Consider the following 20,418-nt stretch of genomic DNA (forward strand, 5'->3'; position numbering starts at 1 on the left):
TTCGATCTTTTCCACTGTTCCATCTTGAAGTGTGAACTATGCCAGGTCCAGTCCAGTGCACGGGCTGCTGTGAGTTTCGGTCGCGTGTTCAAAGCCGTAGGGTACGATGCCCCAATGAAAGGATCCCGCATCACATTCTGCATTTCCTGGGATCAGACCATGAGATCTTCCAACTGGCCATTTGATTGTCTGTCCAGATCAAAACGGACTCTCTGACATCCACATGTGTCTGCAGCTGGGTTGTGGAAATTGGGGGAGGAGGCAGAGCTGGGTGGTTCTGCGATATTTTGGTTTGTGCACGGGTCGACCCTGGATGGGTTCTGCAGACATGGCGGTTTGGCAGTCCCAGTCCGATCCCACCCTGCTGCTCATCTTGTGGGAATCAGTCTGCCATAATGCAGGAGAACTAAGGGGGGGGGGGGGTGGCTCCAGCACCCGGCACATACCATGTGGCAGCAGGGAGTCTCTTCGGCACCCTAGATTATGAAGCAAGACCACTCATGGAGGGCGATGTCAGCAAGCCTCCCCCCCACAGCATTACACTACTGCAGAAGATCAGGGATATGAACGGCACCCAGATCCCAGTTCAGACAGTAGCCTTGTAGTCTTTTCTCACCAATCCCTCACTTGTTGCATCCCTCTCTTCTGCTGCCATAATGCTGATCAGTGGACAAACCCAGATAAGATCAATGTTTAAGCTCCATCTCTACCCCCACCCGTCTCTCGCCTTTTTCAGTGATCAGAACAAACTCCACGCAGTACTGCAGCCAAAATCAAGACCATCATTGTTTTTGCAGTGGGTTTAATGTGTCTTAGTCGCTCAGACCAGGCCGTTAGAGTTTACTCAGTGATCTGACCTTGCTGGGAAGAGCCTCAGTGATGTATGCTCTGGCCTGGAGGCTGTCTAATCCCCCTCCATGCTTTCTCTGCCAGAGTATGGGTCCGAGGCAGATTTTTGAGCACAGCACCAGACACAACAGTTCCCTGAAACGGGCCTGTTTGCTCTTTTCAGCCAAGGTCTCTAGACTGGCCGGCTCCAAGAACACCCGGATGGTCTCTGGGAGGGTGTCGCACATAGGTGTGGGATGGGGGGGTTGCCTAGAACCTGTAAAGCTCTGAAAAGGGGCCAGGCAGTTCATTCTTTGTCGGGAACGAGGAACACCATGTTAAGCCCCCAAATTCCTCAGCTATTTGATGACCTGCAGTTCCCCCAGAACCTCTGACTCAGCACATTCCTAAGCAAGGTTGCATCCTGTGTCAACTTCGTGTCCCTGCCCAAATCGTTCTGGCAACACGTAATTTTAGACAAAGAAAAAAAATAACTACGGTGAACTCTAGAGCCTCACTCCACCTGGCGGGTGGCACCTCTGTGGTCATGGAGAGCAGCCCGGTCCGTTCGAATGGGCACTCCAGCTATCCATGTGTATGAGATGGTCTTTCTGAAATGTGGTGATCCAATACCACAGAAAAAAAACCAGCAGCTGGAAACGCTAAGGAAGACTCACCATTACAGTGTAACTCAAAGCAATTACTACCCCTCACACTCACATGGACTGTGGATATCATGCTGGACCTATCAAATAAACACACCCGTCGACCAGGAAACAGGAACGTGCATGTCCCACATTACAGGGCCCAAAACACCACGGCTCCATTCTGAGCTTGTCGCTCATTATGGCAGCCAGCGAGGAATTGCCTGCTATCCTGACGATATGTAATTCACGGAGGGTGGAAGACAAAGACGAGGATAAACTGAACAGTAGACTCTGCAGAGGCAGTAAATTCCCCTCGATAAACACATTACTTCCTTATTTCCATCTGTACCATTCCTCGTGATCCTCACCCAGAAACAGGTTTGGACCCTGCCATCGTTCTTAGCCTTTGGCAGGAAGGTGCCGTTAACAAAATGCATTATGTAAGTGCGCGAACATAGGGGGTCTGCCAGATGGGAAACGATGGGAGCATGTGGTATATATATATATATTTTTTTTTTTTTTACTTATCTCCAAACATTGCCCTTGTTCCTTGGTTCCATAAAACACTATGTCTTCCCTGGCTTGACCCCACAAGCTTGGTTGTAGCATTTTCGCAGGTGGCACCATCCTTCCCGCCACCCATTAAATACACCATATCATGGGAACACCACCCAAAATGTTCTCAGTAGGATCCCAGTCGTAACAATGGGTGGATGGCCAGCCTCCTAAAACATGCGAACCCTCCTTGCCTGTGGGTTCAGATCTCTAATTTAGCCGTGGGGCATCCTGGGTAGGACTGCCATGCTGTCCAGGGCGCCCAGTGCCCCATATCCTTGGCTTCCTGGGGTTGACTCCAGACATGCCTCAACCCCCCACTGGATTAGCATCTCTGGAAAATGATGCAGCAGTCAGGCCCTTTTAAAAAGGTCAAAGCCTATAAAACAAACCAACAGAGCTTCGTGGATGACAGGTTACTAGACAAACCCGCTATTATCTGCAAGTATTACAGCGTGTTTATGGCGCTACATTAATTGCCGGTTTTGCTGACATGCAGTGTAATTCAAACCCAGGCTTTAACCGATTGAACCCAGTGCACTATAAGACAACGATTGCCACCTGATGACGGACACTAGAGGGCTGCAGAGTGGGACGTGACAGGGTTAGGGTGATGGCCAGACTATCTTGGATTCTACTGCACAAGGATCGCCAATTTCCAGCGTCGATGATCTAATGAGTCCTTTTCCTGTGTCCCAGTGCCTGCTCAGAGGTCGAGCGCGGATTCATTTCCTGCTGGACAGTGACCCGCACGACCATGATGGAGGATTCAGAGTCAGGGAGGAGACGCGCCAAATTACTCACATATTTGCCGTTTTCATCCTCTCCTGGCCCATGGGGGAAAAGACGCACACACACACACACACTATCCTCTGCTAGTTAACAGAGGGCCAATATGACAGACGGAAATATTTAGAACAATGTGAGAGAGACTGCAGGAGGGGAAAATGAACTTAGAAAACCGACCGAGGCAGGCAACCTACCAGACAGGGGATGAGAGAGTTTGTACCATGAGTGTAGGCTTTGTTTCAGCACTGGTAGGGAGCAAATCAGGCCCGAGCCCCCCACCCCCATAATCACACACAGACACGTCCCTACTGTCCATGACCCAATCTATGCCCGTGGTTTGCACGTTGCGAAACCCTCATATTAGCCATTGCTCGTTTGGAGTGTCTCAGCTCATTTGAAGGGTTAGTTAACTACTGAAACCACAGGGTTAAGGGTCATCCACAGAAGTATGATGGCATTTCATTCACGAGCAATTCGACCAGCATCCACACAGTAACATGGTACATGCTGCAAAACCAGCAACCTGGTCAGCCCTCATGCCACAACTGGTTACTCTTCCAGAATTTCACAACAAGTAGTTAAGCTTCTAAAAACTAATATTTATCCTCTGTGTTCATCTACAGGCACCAAGTTGTATTATGCAAGCATCTCCATCCACCTATCTGCCGATTAACTCCCCAAAAACAACCAGTGCCTTACACTCCTGACAGGCCCTCCTGTTCATTTGCTTGACACTACTGAATGTCCAAAGTGTAATTAATTCATCTGGGGGGGTTTTACAGGTGAAGCGGAGCAGGTCTTACCCACCAAACTTTCATTTTCTAATTAAATAATGTGTGGAATAAGATGGATTTGACCCAAAGGGTAAAGAGTTTCTCAAGAAAGACTTTCATAGTAAGTGATGACATCTTCACAGTCTGGACCACTTGCAACCAATCCAACTGATATTCAACAGATCTTATTAACCGGAACAGAGAAGGATGATTTGCTATTATTAATGACACAATAATTGCTCACATTAAACTACGGTTTAATGCCACTCCTGTACCATATGACCCTCCCTTTTGTGGATATGATTATAGATGCAAAGATGATTATACAGGCAATTTTCAGTAACCACTTCCCCCCACCCTGAAATCTGCATGTGGCCAATGCAGCAAGGTTTCAAGATGTGCTGGGATGGTCTAGGTCATCTTGTGAGTGAACGAATATGTTCTTCTGTCATAGACAGAGGCAGACAGGGAGACTCGTGGTAGAATGATTCCCCCCCCCAAACGTCAATGGAGTTTCCACTCTGGAGTCGAACCCCCCACCCCCAGGAGAGAGGATGTCCCCTTTTGAACCACGTTGCTTTTTCCCCTCAGAAAGGCCATAAAATTTTTAAGCGTCGCCCTTCTCTAGCTGTATGGAGCAGAGGAACGGGATAGACGTCCTTCACGGTGAAGTAAGGGCCGCCTCGCAGCGTGCCGGCATCATGAAGCGGGGCCTTGTTGCATTTACTTCGCTTTAATTTAGCTTTCTCACATCGGATGCGGTCGCCAGTACCCGCGTCCCCCCCCCCCATTTTTTTTGATGACAGAATTGCTAACATATGGCAAGGATGACGGAAACATTCAAGCACCGCACAGCTGGTTTATAGAAGGCAGAACCCAAGTTGGGACTCTCAATTGCCCGAGATACATGAGATGGACAGTCACCATGGACGCCTTATCTCTCGGCCGGGCTGATGCTATGCATTCTTGCAAGTGGGGGTGAGTGGGGGCAGCAGTAAAATGAGCTGCAGAAATGCTGTGTGTATATCTACGAGTATATGAGCTCTCTCATTCACATGTGCTTTTTGGAGGACATCGGAATTTTCCATGGGCTTCTGCGGGCCGCAGATGGTCGCACTGCGCAGCCACTCAGAACCCAGCGATGGAATTTAAGTCAAAAGATGAGGGGTCGGGCTTAGGGTCAGGGGTCTCCTCTAGGTCAGTAGCTTTAACTCATGAGGTCATCGTCTCAGCACGCCGTAAATGCGGGAAGCGACTCTCCGCCGCCGCATCCGTTTCAGACTCAGTCTTCCCGGCCTCTGGTCCTTCCATCCATGTGCTTGTTTCACCAGAAAATGAGGGACTTTGCATTCGCAGTCTGGGGGATGCTAGGTATTCTCCTGCACCGTGGCACAGGTCTGCCTTGCCGACCATCAGTGCATTTCAGCAATGTCCTTTAGATGGGCCCATGTAATGACACCGAGGTCGGGACAAAGCAGATACCGGCTGTGCCTTTTTTTTACCTCTTCTCTTCGGAGACAGACAGCCTGTCGCCTCGCTAAAAATCACACTAGTTACACCCCATGCGTCCCCTCTCTTCTGGAGCTGATGAAACACAGGATCACGGATCACGAAGACTCAAATCGCCAAATGAAACCTTTTTGGGACTTTGTAGCAGCGCAATCCTAATTACGGGAAAACCACCGAAACAACAACAGCGACGATGACCTTGCTCCAGCCAACCTCATAAACGATTAGTCTAATACATTATAATTGTGGTCTGACCTGCCTTCATGTTTTCTGAGTGATTATTAGAACTGTTTGTGCTTACAGGGGACTTCAAATGAACATGTTTCCTTAGAAATGACAGTGTCAGAGGTACTTACGATGAATTGAATATTTAACTACTTTGATTACTTAATAGTCAATCCAATTTCAATTAAGTAACAGAATATCAGATGGATGTTAATTAAGTTAAATATTAATTTGCCATACAGCCATGGACACAATATCTTCTCCAGAATGTCTGTTGTTGATAGTTACTAGGTAACAGACTTAAGACTTAATTAATAATGAGGTTTGTTTATAATGAGGAGGGGGCTGAACCCATTTAGATGGCCCTGCACGCGTTCTGACAGGGTCCCTATCCCATTGCAGAGACTGAAAATGCTAACCAAAAACAGCGTGACAAATGCCGCCTCTGTGCCCAGACCCCTGCTGACATTGTCGAGCCCCCGCTAGTTAACCTAGTTTATACTCCGCTCTCTGGGTTGTGTTGTTCCTGTCTGTGTTCCCAGCCTGGCCTGGACTAATCAACGCTTCAGTCTTTGGTCCAAACTGGGGTACGAGTCACTGACGCAAATTTCAGTCAGTAAGCTGTTTTAGTGCCATCGTCCCACCGGCAGCTAGGGTGGCAATGCTGTTGGGGTCTTTGTTAATGGCCCTCCACTCTCCCAATGTCACGTTGAGGCTCATCCAAGTTCCCCATTATAAACCATCTCCATCGAGACAGAATCCCTTTTATAACAAATGAAGCGCGTGTCTTCCGTTTAAGGGACTGTGTTGGCGAGCCTTGTCACCTGTGTCACCCCCCCGACACCTGTCCTAAGAGCTGACACATGACCAGCCTCAGATTCAAGTGTTATCACCGTCAATCCCCCCCCCCTCCTCTCCCTACATACTTGTCTTGCCTCTGCTTGCTAGAGGACGTCTTTGCCCGAATCCCGATATGATGACGCACGCCTGATCTCTGGCCGGCTCTGTCATGCAGCATCGCATTTGTGAGCGTTCACTGAAATAATGCCGACGTTTAAAATGCAACACTCAGTCGGAGGTAGGCAAGCGTTACACAAACAGCCTCAGGTCCCTCTCCCCTCGTCTGCCTCGGCTTGCCGCACGAGCCTATGTGTCCCGCATCATTACCCATGGCCAGTCTCCCCCGCAGGCCTGCGCTTACCTGCCCACGGTGATGTCACACTGCACAGGTGATCCACATAATTAAGCTTCCGTACTAGCAGAATCAAACTGCTGACGTCAGCCAGACATTCTGGAAAAGCGCGTTTGCCAGCCGGCAGACTGAGAGCAGGGCAGCCTCCCTATGCTCAGATGGTCTCCACCCATCACGGGACACCAGAATGATCAAAAAGCATTGTTTTTTTTTTAACTACAATTGTGGTAAACAGCACTGATCATGTTACCAAGCAAGTCAGTGAGACGCCAAACAAAAACCTGGGAGCTGAGGGACACGTATCCCACAATCCTTCAGTGCCATCTGTTACCTCTTCAGGGTGATTTGTATGTTCGTGTCACCCTGACTGCTGCAGTTTAACCGTCACTTCACTGCCGAAACTTAGTCTGAAGCCCTGCCCAGCACTATGTATGAACAATTACAGCACAAAACTAACTGGGAATGCACTTTTGCCTCGTGTGGGCTTTCCTGGATTTTTCAGGAGCGTGCTTCGGGGAAAACATCTTCTAGCATTTTTTAGCAGGACAGCCATTCTTGTAGGCGTGTGCGCGCACACACACACACAGAAACACACACACACACACACACAGATGTCGAGAGGGAGGCGCCGTGCCAGCGATCCCATCCAGCAGCTGGGAAGCGTAAATCTCAAACGCTTCAGCGAGACGCAGAGATGGCACAGACAGCCCTACAAGTGATACAGTCATCTAGTTTTACTGCCTGCGATAACTCAGGGTGATGGGGCACGTGCGTTTCTGTGCAGCTCCATCCGTGCATGGCACGGGCACCAGGGGCGGGGTGAGGCATGGTGATTGTTAAATTTCGCTAGAAACTGAGCTTCTCTTTGCTTCGTTGCTGAACACGCATGGTGGAGTTGCGACACAGCTATGTGTTCACTGAGCGGAGATCAGGGTCTGATAACGACGCGCATTTCTGAGGAAGAATGTCAAATGGTCGCCGTGGTGATCATGGGTCGCCGTGGTGATGACGGGTTGCCAGGCCTCCATAGCCAGATATTATACCTGTGATTCCGGCTGCCCTGAGTTTTTATAATGGATTCAGGTGGTATTCATATCGGCCAGCGTTCTTCTGGCATGGCGGATAACTTTCACCTCTCTGCATCTGCCTTGCCTCTTTCTGGACATATAGGGCTGTAATTCCGCCACTTTGGTAATGGAATGTAACCCCAGTTTGTCTTCCCGGCTCCCAGTATGGATTCCATGCAGTTATGTTTCCGTTTTGGCAGTTTATTTGTCTTTGCGATTCAGCAGAATCTTCATGACTAAGTGATTCGGGTGTGGGGGCCCACGGAAATGCCTTTTGTTGAGCTTTTGATCCGGCTGAAGTTCTCTGTAAAATCACTCCTTCTTCCCGATAGCTGTGACCCGAAAGACCCCATGAAACTACGCTGGTTGAAAAACATCCCTTGGACCGTAGAAAGCTACATTCCCATCGCTGCTGACGACCCAATAAGCTATGCAGTTAATTTGCGTTTTGTTAACCATCCATCCATCCATCCATTTTCCAAACCGCTTATCCTATTGGGTCGCGGGGGGTCCGGAGCCTATCCCGGAAACAATGGGCACGAGGCAGGGAACAACCCAGGATGGGGGGCCAGCCCATCGCAGGGCACACTCACGCACCATGCTCTCACACATGCACACCTACGGGCAATTCAGCAACTCCAATTAGCCTCAGCATGTTTTTGGACTGTGGGGGGAAACCGGAGTACCCGGAGGAAACCCCACGACGACATGGGGAGAACATGCAAACTCCACACACATGTGACCCAGGCGGAGACTCGAACCCGGGTCCCAGAGGTGTGAGGCAACAGTGCTAACCACTGCACCACCATGCCGCCCCCGTTTTGTTAACCATTGGTTTTAAAATATATTTATTGTGCGTCAGATGGCATGAGCCCGGAATCGAAGGAGGAGGGGGAGGGGGGTGTATGGCGAGGAGAGACGTTCCAACACGTTCATGTAGCAAAGCAGATGGGGCAGGCAATCTACTCGATGCCGATACTGAACGGGTCGCGTCCGATCCTGTGCAGGCCTCCCATTTGCCTGTGGATATTTGCGTTGGATGTTCCCCTCTGACAACAAACAGCTTGAAAGAAAAAACACACGTGCTGTACCTGCCGTCTATGTGACGGGAGGATTAGCGTGAAAGTCGCGGGCGGGAATGTGTGCCGTCGTGTTGCATCCGCTGACTGGAGAACTGGAACCAGTAAACAAGTGGAACCCACCTGGTTCAGTGTCATGGAAAAGGTGACCCAAACGCACCCCCCCCATCCCCTCGGCTAATGGGAGTGCAGACGTTAACGTCACCCGCAAGCCGGACATGGATGACGGTGCAGTGAGGACACCACACCCCCACGGCAAGCGGAGTTACCAAGATGCTCTCCGATCTACTACACACAGATGGAGACAGAGGTGGAGACAGACTGGTGCACATATAAACCAGATTACATACCATTAACCAGTACGAACCCAGCAACACCCATTTCATATCTTTCTTTCTCTCTGGCCTTTCTAAAGGCTTGTGGTCAATCATCCCCCCTGAGCACCATCAGCTGTTGTAAAGCCCCGGACGCCCCCATGTGTCTTTGTGGGGAGGGGGGACTGGGACTGCCCTCAATGTGGCCTTTGTCAGCCCGAAGCTACGTGTAACCAACAACAAAGGGCTATAGCGGGCAGAAGGCCTGGGTAATGTAACCCCGACTGCTTGGGGGGGGGGGGGGGGGGGGCAGAGGGCGGGGCTTAAAAGGACAAAACATCAAACTGGAGGAGCTGCAAAAACAAGGGGGAGAGGGTGTGAGACACCTGGCCACTGTGGGGAGGGGCACCGCGGTCCCGGGGGGGGGGGGCTTGGTAATTCGAGTGAGAGCCGTGGTTTCAGAAACGGCACACAAAGGCAGAGGAGAAACAGCGCCCCTCTGACAAAAGCCGGAGCACCTGGCCAGGCTCCGGAGCAGGAAGTGGCCTGCCGTTTCCCACAATTCCTGCGTAAGCCACATGGCCTTCGCTCTATTTAGAGAGATCAGAGTTCAATATGCACGTGGGCGGGGGGGGGGGGTGGGTGTGTATAGGGTGAGGAAAAACAAAGCAAGCCAACCCACAGCCCCACCCTGTGCACTGGGTGCATCCAGGCCTCATAACAACACAACCCAGGCGTAACAGTCCAGTTATCTTTCCGTCCTTCTCCGGGTCCATGAGCAGCAGCTGGAATCCGTAAGGCTTTCCGAGCCCCCAACGCACTCCCAGATTGTGAATGGAGTGTTACTCCGGAATGTTACCGGAGTGTGCCAGAGTGTTACCAGAATGTTACCGAAGTATACCGCTAGTATTAGCCTGTGCCCGTCACAGTGTCATGGCGAGTACATCCGCGTGAGTTCCGTTTTCGTCCAGTGCTTTCATCAGCCAATCAGCCACAAGGGAGGCAGCCTGAGGATCAGCTCCATACGTTGGTGGGGGGGTGGGGGAACAGTGGAATTAGCAGGTTAGGCTGTCTACACAGTAAGGTTGGGGAATGTAGTGTGGGGGTGTTCTCATTCCTCACCACCTGCCAAGATCAGGCCGCGACCCCCACCAACACGTGCTGCAGGGGCATAAAGATCCAGTTGCTCCCCCCTCCTCCAGGAATGAGTTTCCATCAAAACACAACTTGGCCCAAGGATGGGGGGTACGGCGAGGAGAGACAAACAAACATATGCATTGTCTGCTCCTGAGCCTTTCAAGGTCAATCGCTAACATTTTTAAACACTTCCATTTATTGCATCTTTTCTTAGCCATCCAAAACAGGCATTTAAAGGGGCCCTGGGGCAACAGGCTAACAAAGACAGCAAATTACGTGGACTGGGGCATGTAATTAACATGATAAACCGGACTGGGGTATGCTGAGGCACACAATTTACCAGGCTGAGGCACGCGGTTTACTGGACTGAGGCATACGGAGGCACGCGATCTACCGGGCTGAGGCAGGCGGTTTACTGGACTGAGGCATGATGAGGCACGCGATCTACCGGGCTGAGGCACGCGGTTTACTGGACTGAGGCATGATGAGGCACTCGATCTACCGGGCTGAGGCACGCGGTTTACTGGACTGAGGCATGATGAGGCACGCGATCTACCGGGCTGAGGCACGCGGTTTACTGGACTGAGGCATGATGAGGCACATGATCTACCGGGCTGAGGCACGCGGTTTACTGGACTGAGGCATGATGAGGCACGCGATCTACCGGGCTGAGGCACGCGGTTTACTGGACTGAGGCATGATGAGGCACTCGATCTACCGGGCTGAGGCACGCGGTTTACTGGACTGAGGCATGATGAGGCACGTGATCTACCGGGCTGAGGCACGCGGTTTACTGGACTGAGGCATGATGAGGCACGCGATCTACCGGGCTGAGGCACGCGGTTTACTGGACTGAGGCATGATGAGGCACGCGATCTACCGGGCTGAGGCACGTGGTTTACTGGACTGAGGCATGATGAGGCACGCGATCTACCGGGCTGAGGCACGCGGTTTACTGGACTGAGGCATGATGAGGCACGCGATCTACCGGGCTGAGGCACGTGGTTTACTGGACTGAGGCACGGCCAGACATGCAATTTACTGGGCTGAGGCACGCAGTTTACTGGACTGAGGCATACGGAGGCACGCGATCTACCGGGCTGAGGCACGCGGTTTACTGGACTGAGGCATGATGAGGCACGTGATCTACCGGGCTGAGGCACGTGGTTTACTGGACTGAGGCATGATGAGGCACGTGATCTACCGGGCTGAGGCACGTGTTTTACTGGACTGAGGCACAGCCAGACACGCGATTTACTCGGCTGAGGCACGCAGTTTACTGGACAGAGGCATGGCCAGACATGCAATTTACTGGGCTGAGGCACGCAGTTTACTGGACATAGGCATGGCCAGACACGCAATTTACTGAGCTGAGGCATGTGGTTTACTAGACTTAGGCATGCGGTTTACTGGACGGAGGGGCGTGATTTACTGAGCTGAGGCACGAGATTTACTGGACTGAGGCATGCTGAGGCACGTGATTTACTGAGCTGAGGCACGTGATTTACTGAGCTGAGGCACGAGATTTACTGAGCTGAGGCACGTGATTTACTGAGCTGAGGCACGTGATTTACTGAGCTGAGGCACGCGATTTACTGGACTGAGGCGCGTGATTTACTGGACTGAGGCACGTGATTTACTGGGCTGAGGTACACAGTTTACTGGACTGAGGCATGCTGAGGCACGCGATTTACTGGTCTGAGGCACGTGATTTACTGGGCTGAGGCACGCAGTTTACTGGGCTGAGGCACGCAGTTTACTGAGCTGAGGCATGGCCAGACATGCGAATTACCGGACTGAGGTGCATGATTTACTGGATTGAGGTGTGTTGAGGCACGTGATTTACCGGACTGAGTCATGCGATTTACCAGATTGAGGTGCATGATTTACCGGACTGACGCGGGTTGAGGTACATGATTTACCGGATTGAGGTACATGATTTACTGCACTAAGGTGCACAATTTACTGGACTGAGGAAGTTAGACAAGGAAAAGGAAGAGGAAAAAATAACTGCATTTTGTGGTCCTTGGAGGCTAAAGCCGCTTTACGACTACAGAGCCTGTGGAGACAATGGATCCAGCTGCAGTGGGGGGGGGGGGCCAGGCTAACAGCGTGATGCTGTTGGAGGACCTGGCCGCTGTGCTCTGTGAGCGGTGCAGGCAGGTTTCTCTGTGTCTCCATTGCTCTGCTGATGGCTAGCAACCATCTCCCCTCCAATGTGGAAATTTTTCTAGCACTGCTTCACTGATGCTACAAGAAATGCTGTCAGTACTGGGGGACTACCAGGCACACAAACTTAAGTGGCAGAGAAAATGTAAACATCTGCTTCAGTAGCCTTCCAATGCAATTATTTAATCCCTGATGCACTTTACACCACTTTTTCTTTGGGTGGGGGGGGGGGGGTAGCTTCTCAGCACCAGCTGGCCTGTCCCACCCCACAAATACGGAAAAACAGGTTCCTCAGTTAAATGACCGCTTCCTTTGCAATTGTGCCAACCTCAGTAATCACACAGTCCCCAGGTGCCGCGATGTACAGACTGGAAAGTATGGAGACTAGAGCAGGGAAGAGTCTACAGGACAAAGAGAGGCAGGCTGGGAGAAGACACCTCTCCCATAACAGAAATAACCCCTTTCCTGTTGTCCCAGGCCAGCTGCCGGCCGTGTGGCTGTCTCTGCACAGAGCCACAGCGTGTAATTACTGGGGTGCTAAGTGTTAAGGATGCTTGTTTTGCTCCCTGTCATCACCAAGCATGTTGTTTTGGTGAGAAAACGGTCCCAGGCTCTCTCCCAGTAAATGAAAGCATTTAAACAACCCCCCCCCCCCCCAAAAAAAAACCCAGGGTGAGAAAGTACAGATGAGAAACAAAATCCTGCCTCAAAAGACAATGCCTCGGGTGGATGGAGATTTAAGCGCAGACAGGGTCATATTCCGTCCTAAATCATGGGGGCGGTGTGTGGCGGCTCCCTGCCGAGCCTTATCTGCAGTACAGTTTACCTGCCGCTCCTTCTTTAGCAAGACAACGCAGCAGTGTTACAGTTACAGCAAGCGGGATCGACACCGGTGCGGCTTTGGGTTACGCTTCACAAAAAGTTCTGCAGTGCATATGGCAATAAGACCCATGAACACGACCGGACACATCACAGGAGTGGCAAATATATGGTGATCATGGAGCTACTTTTTACACTTATACACGATAATAATAATTAGAGGTCTATTCCGGGTGCCTGCAGTTAATCCTTCTACATTTTGATGCATTATCCTTCGCCAGAAATGCAGTAAGGTACAGAAACCACAAACCTTCCATTCATCACAAACCTTTGCTGCCCGAAAGTTTTTCATGCGTAATTATGCCATAGTTAAACACCTACAACATATAAGCGTGTCACATGACCATGGAGACAAAGACACTGAAAAACAATACATTAGGAACAAGGAGATTTAAAAGAAAAGTGGAATAGCTAGGATGAGAAGCGTGGGAAGCTCAGACGTGCGCCGCTTAAACGGGAGCTTTCTGCACCCACCTCCTGAGATCTTCAGCTTCTGGTCGGGACCCTCCTCCAGCTGTCGCGCTGATCACCACCCCCCAAACGGCAGCTGCGATGCGGCGTGTGGCAGCTCCTCGGCTCCAAAAAATGAGAAAAGACGGAAGACTCTTGATATACGGAGCAAAGTGCGCTGCACCGCTGAAGAAGCCGGAGACGCAAGATCCCTCCCCACATCCAAACTCCCCCTTCCACTCCACCTCCTCTCTCTCTCTCTCTCTCTCTCTCTCTCTCTCTCTCTCTCTCTCTCTCTCTCTGTAGACTCTTTTTTTTAAATCTCACCCATCACACTTCTGCAGCCATGGGTAAAGTGTGATTGCTTATTTGCATTAAATTAGTAAAAACAAATCCCATATTCACCTGCCTCCGGACAAATCCCCTTAAAAAGGAAAGAAGTCATCAGTTTTTTTTATGCGTAGGGAGTGATCGTCTAACTTCGCGAAAACATCGCAGTTCGTTTTAAAACGTAACACCAAGAAAAAACATACACAATAAGCAAAGCTATTAAAACAAAAATGGCATTTTTAAATCGAGAGTATTGCGTGTTATGTTCATGCTTTTTTAAACAAACTGGAGCTTTGAGATGTTCATGCTTTTTTAAACAAACTGGAGCTTTGAGATGGTCTCGTGGTGGTGGTTCTGATTAATTATGGACGAATTCGACGGGTGGTGTAATGTAGAAAGTCTAATAGAAAACAGTTGAACCTCAGGGTTTACTGTCTTTGATTATCAATCTTAAATGGTATTTAATTTGCGTTTAATTACTATTAATTAGTCATTTTTAATTAATCTTGTGTCAGTGGTGGGGTTAGGGATACAGATACCGTGTCTACCGTATATAGATCCCTCTAAAGATCTAAGCCAGATGAAGTGGAGATTGATGGCATAGGCATGCTTACTATTACTGCATTGCTGCATTAATTCGGAAAATGTTTTGCTTCTGCCAGTAGATACAGAAAATTGCTGGGGCGGAGATAAGGTGCCCTTGGGGGATGTTGACCGAATACAGGAACAGTGAGGTATTGTGGTATGTGTAAAGAGTAAACAGCGCTACACGTGGGATTAAAGGACATTAATGTCCCAAGTGAGCCGGTGTCCTGCAGGTGACAGAAGGTCAGCTTGGGCAGAGGAAAATCAAATGAAAAGAGTAGTTACTTCACACTCGTGAAAGTCAGCTGAACACTGAACGCCAAGCCCGCAGATGCTGGAGACCTTTCGTTAGCCTAATTACTGACCTGCGTCTTCAATCAGGTATTTCCTTGCTATCGTAAGACACCCTTTGCCTATTAAATAGGACACGCGTTTCCCTGTGTCCCCCACCCCTGCAGATCACGATAATTCCCAGACGTCGCCGCCTGTATACCTGGCTTTGACAGCGATCGTTTGCGCTAATTCCTCTTTTACGCACGTTGTCTGGTGGGTGTCAAAACGAAATATGGGCAGAAAGAGGCTCTATTCGAGGAGAGAGGGGAACGTGGGACGGTCTCATGAATGCCGACTTACATTGCAAGGGGACAATCACAATCGGGTCTCTGGTTCTGAGAACAAGGGGCAGGGGTTGCATTCCTAACGATCTCACTCCCAGAGCAGTTCTGGATGCCCAATTCCAGCCCAAGGGCATGGCAGCACTGAGGTCGCCGGTGACCCCCTGGCTGTTGGGACAGTGGTCAGCAATCCCCCCTTCCCACAGAAACCAGACTGAAACTTTATTTGTTGGGCCCAGTTCCTGAGCGGCGGGGTTGCAACGTAGTGTTTAAGTTCGCTATTTGTTTGGTGGCTGTTTCTGCAGGGATTTTTTTTTGGGAGCAGCTGGGTATAGTCATCTGGATGTGTAGCCTAACTAATACTAATAAGGGCAAGAGTTAAGTTAAAGGCACAGTGTGGAGAGGACATGTCAGAAAACCAGAGAGGATCAGTAGAAATGAAGGCTTTTTCAGGGTTAATCTGTCAAGGCTACTGAGGAATTCAGAAACTTGTGACTAGATTGTATAAACACTGGCAAACACCGTGGCCCATTAAATGGGCTGTAACGGGTTAACAGGAAAACTGCAGACGTAAATGCTATCTTCAGGAGGCTAATGAATACATCCCAGAATCCACCGGATTGTTAATACTCTCCCTGTCTGTGTGAGTCGTGGTTAATTATTGAGTTCAAGCTGGACCCATGCTTAACCTATGGTTGTGTCAGTGGCAAGTTCTTAAGTAAATCCAGGAACGCTTTAGAAACGTAAAGTCTGAGGAGCTGAGCTTCTCCTTCTCCCACTTCCACGACTCGCCAGGGCTTCGGACATCCTCTGTGTTTTATGATGTATGGCAGGATCCACACTGGTGCAGTCTGAACAGCTGCTGGCCGGAATGTGTGGTCACCAACCGCCCCCCACCCCCACCCACACCCCAACCCCCCAAAACATGAGTATTTGACTTTCGGCTGAAAACCGCATTCAGGTTCCCATTTCAAGAATCGCTCCGCCTATGTGCACTTTGACAAAGCAGGTAAAGACACATCTACTGGAAGAACAGGCCAGTGTGCGGAAGCTCGCAGGTTCTCGTCTCGCCCTCGCTGCCTCCCGCAGTCCTGCTTGCCCGGGGCACGTATCTGCATACCTCTGCTGCTTATTAATGTTATGCATCTCTAATTCGTCTGTTGCATGTGTGCTGATGTAATGGAGGGCAAACTCAGCGGAGGCGTGTAATTGGGGGGAGGGGCACACACAACAATCTTCCCCTGCCTAGGTGTAGTTAGCCCCCTCTTCCTGTTATTTGCTGGTTACTTGCTGTTTCCAATAAAACAGGCAATTTCATATTCTACAGCACGGGCTCACGCAGGGAAAATAAGTGGGGAGATTGTTGTTAATTACTTCTAATTTGCATTTTACTGCTTTTTGTGGTTGGAGATTCCGCCGTAGGGGAGCTCAGCTCCCTGCAGTTATTAGCAGTGGGTGAGAGGGAATTAACGACAGCCTGGCGAGTCTATCCATGCTGGTCTGGGCTCACTGGCTGGTACGTGGCCCAACCCAGCTCCACTCCTAGACATGCTTCCCCAAAAATGAAAAAGCACCATCTCATCACATCTTCTCGCTCTGCCTGCATCTCACCTCGCCATGGCGTCACCCCCCTCAGCCTCCATCTAGCCTCCCTATCCTGTCTCTTTACTCCGCCTCCCTGGCCTGCCTCCCCACTCTTCCTTGATAACATACCTCTACCTTCTGCCCCATTCTCCCCCTTCCCTCCCATTCGCCCTGGAAGCCTCTCTTCTCCTTTGACATGGTGCTGAAACTCTGCCTGAATGTGACATCTGAAGTCCATATGGGATTGATCTAATGACAACTTTGCCCCCCCCCCCCCCCCCCTAAAAGGGTTATAAGAACCCCCCCCCCCCTTACTCCAAAGCCAAAATGACCTCATTTTGATTTACTGGAATCGCTTCCTGCAGTTGGTCTGAGCTATGCTGCTCTGGAACACAAACCTTCTCCTCATGCTCCTGCCAGACAGTGATTCCTGTGCAGTTCATCTGTGGAGCAATCAGTTGGCACGTTCAGTTGTTAGCAGAAACGTTGGTGGTTTGAGCCCACCTGTATGTGATAAAGCCACTGCAAGCTGGACAACGCACCATGGAAGCTGCAGAACTGACTCTGCTCCCGGTTCCCACGGTACGCGTTTGTGACGCTGATGTCAGCTTTTTGCTTTGCTTATGAGCCCGTGCCAGTCCGGACCAGGCTGAGAAATCCATGAAAACCAAAAGCTGTCAAACCTGGGGATGAAAAGACAGGCACAGCCAGAGGCGTAGCTACAAGACAGGCAAGGCAGGCAATGTTCTGGGGCCCCCGAGCCTGCGGGGGGCCCCCGAGGGCAGAAGATTACATAGTACGTTGCAACAACGGATACGCTTTATTTGCATTTTCTGTTTTTCACCAACTTGAAAATCAAGGATTTGTGTTCACTAAATTCTCTTTGTTGATATCATTAATATAAACTTCACACTAAATATAATGCCGGTAAATTATACCAGGCCGGGGGAAGGGGAGTTGGAGCCCCAGGAATTACCTCAAGGCATATCCACATTTGCTGAATAAATGTGGCAGGACCTTCAGTTTGCTTTCTTGCCGTTACAAATGGGAAGAATCTGACAGTATGACACTTTAATACTCGTGTAACTAGCATTCTTTTCAAGAGTTCCCACTGGTATTGGCCTGTAGCGATCCTGCTATCTACTTCCACCAAACGTCGTGGAACGGATGAAGTAAAGGTCATGGAAAAGCCCAACAAGTCGACAACAACAAGGAGACAAATGTCAATGACTTAATGAGCTGGTGTGGAAACACTGATTCCAGTCTGGCTTTCGTCATGCACTAAGTATTCAGTGCTGCTGCAGACTCGCATATATATATAAAATGAATTCTCTTTGTGGTCACAAGAAGCGACGGGGCCACAGACTTCTGGCGAGGGTGGGCTTCTTTTCCTCGCTGGAGCCGTATTTTCCACGACTCCGAAGGCACCGGAGCCTGGGCAGGATTAGGGATGCGGTGTCGCCCGAGGCCTCTTCTCATTCCTGGATTAGGCCAGATGGAAAGGCCGGCGAGGGCGGCGTGTGATGCAGCGGACCGAAGGTCGCAGTGGCAGGCCTGCGCTGCCAAATCACTTCGCTCTTCTGATTTGTTTTGGGCCGCAGCATGGACAAGGTCGGACGACAAGTCCTCACCAAAGCAGCAGAGATTGGCTCTCAGTTTTAGCCGTTACCCTACTTACCACCCTGCGTGAGTGTACTGCCTGCGCATTTCATACCTCCACTCCCGGTGCTGCATTTTGGCTTAGATGCTGTAGCGCCCACTGCATGCTCTGTGCCTGTGATGTTTCTTCCCAGTCGTGCGTCTCGTTGTGAAAAACCGCCAAGATTAGTGCGGGGAAGACAGACAAGAAAAATAATTCGGGAAGTTGCAAGACTTGTCATTGGATTAAAGCAGAGATAGTGTCTGTCATTGCGGGGGGAGGGGCATGCGGGTGCCGGGCACGACGGGGTCGGCAGGCAGATGGTCTGGCTGAGCCACAGCTGCATACAGAAAAAAAGATCATATTTAGACAATTTAGAAAACCAGGATTAATTATCTGTTAGTGTTAACCAGTCTCTCTGGCAGCTAAGCTTCTCGTCACAGCATCCGAAGTGATTCGGACCAGCTGCACCGTGGCAAAAAAGGATAAACGGAATATGCATCTTGTATCTGATACAGATCTCCTTCCTATGCTGGCCGTATCCCGCTTACCTGAACCTGACTGGAGACCTGAAAAACAGGGCACTTCATGCATTAATGTTGAATAAATAGGATTGTTTAAGCATTTACATCTTTGTAAAAAAAATTAAATTGTTACTGCCTGTAAACTCTGGATGTTCAATGTTATATAATACAGATACAGTAAATACAGATGTAAACTGAAGTACTCTTTGAAGAACTTTGTTGGTTTTATTATTATTTTGTTGTAGTTGTAGTAGTAAAATAAAATGTAGCCACCAAGCTAAAATGAAGCTAACCCTTCTCTCTTTCATGTAAATAACATTTGTTCTTTAGTGAAACAGATGGCTTATGTTATCATACTTGTGTTATGATTATATCAAGCTTGACGGAACAAATCCGCCTTCCTGTTAAACTACCGTGAGCTCACCGGTGAAAATTGCAGAAATTTAAACGATATCGCCACCTGCTGTCCGTCTGCAGCCAAGGCCTTTGTAATGACTGAAATCAGAAACGACGGAAACGACATCCAAGTAGGACGCTCTGATGGGACACCTGCTGGAGCCTTTCGGCGAGCCCCCATGGCGTAGCTTTGCTGTGCCGGCACTGCAGAGGGCGCCAGACCAAGTGAAATTGATTTTTTAATTGGCACCCCCTCACTTAAGGTATGTTCACACTAAAGAAACAATGAAAAGCGCAAGGTGTTGTACTGCGTTTTCATCTCGCGTTTGTCCATGTTCTTGTGTCTTTTTGACGCCGCGTTGTATTAGCCGTTTCTATGATTGTCTCTATTGTTTGTGGGTAAAAAAGGGAATAAAAAACACATACAAACATTTTTGAACCTAGAATGAACGTGGCTATAATGGAGCCACACCCTGAGCCAGCAATAAACAGTTTGCAATAAGGCAGAATACCATATACGAAACATGAGTCAATAAGTGTCATACAACATGCGTATTAAGCAGAAAACCAGACAGAAAGCGATTACAAGAAAAGGTAAAGGCAGACATCGCACCCATTATCTGCTTATCGTAGCTGTCCATCACACATATAATTCAGTATGTATACATTAATGTAAGATATACATCGACAGTGGGTCGACACGGCTGGTAGCCCTTGAATCTATTGCACTAAACGATACATCCTCTGACGACCTACTACGTCTCGGTTAGTGTATATTTACTATGGACTTCGGACGTTTATAAGATCGGACGTAACTCGACAGGACGTAAGTCGACAGATACCTGTAATGAGATCAATATCTAATAGACAGGTGGATGCGTGGGTCTGAGGTGGTCCCCAGACTCCCTCTTTTGGCTGAATCTAGACACCACAATACAAGATGACTCACACTAGTATATTTTCATGATGTACAATGTACTATTAACCGCGCAGAACAGGGCAAGGCCACCTAATCGGGTTGACCGGCACTACAACCCACTAAAGTGTGTAAAGCTAGCCTGAACTTTAACAAAGGGGTATACTGATAATCAAAACACATTTTAAACATCCTAGAATATCACAAGCAACCACAT

This window comes from Brienomyrus brachyistius, unplaced genomic scaffold (assembly GCF_023856365.1).
Source record: "Brienomyrus brachyistius isolate T26 unplaced genomic scaffold, BBRACH_0.4 scaffold121, whole genome shotgun sequence".
NCBI lineage: Eukaryota > Metazoa > Chordata > Actinopteri > Osteoglossiformes > Mormyridae > Brienomyrus > Brienomyrus brachyistius.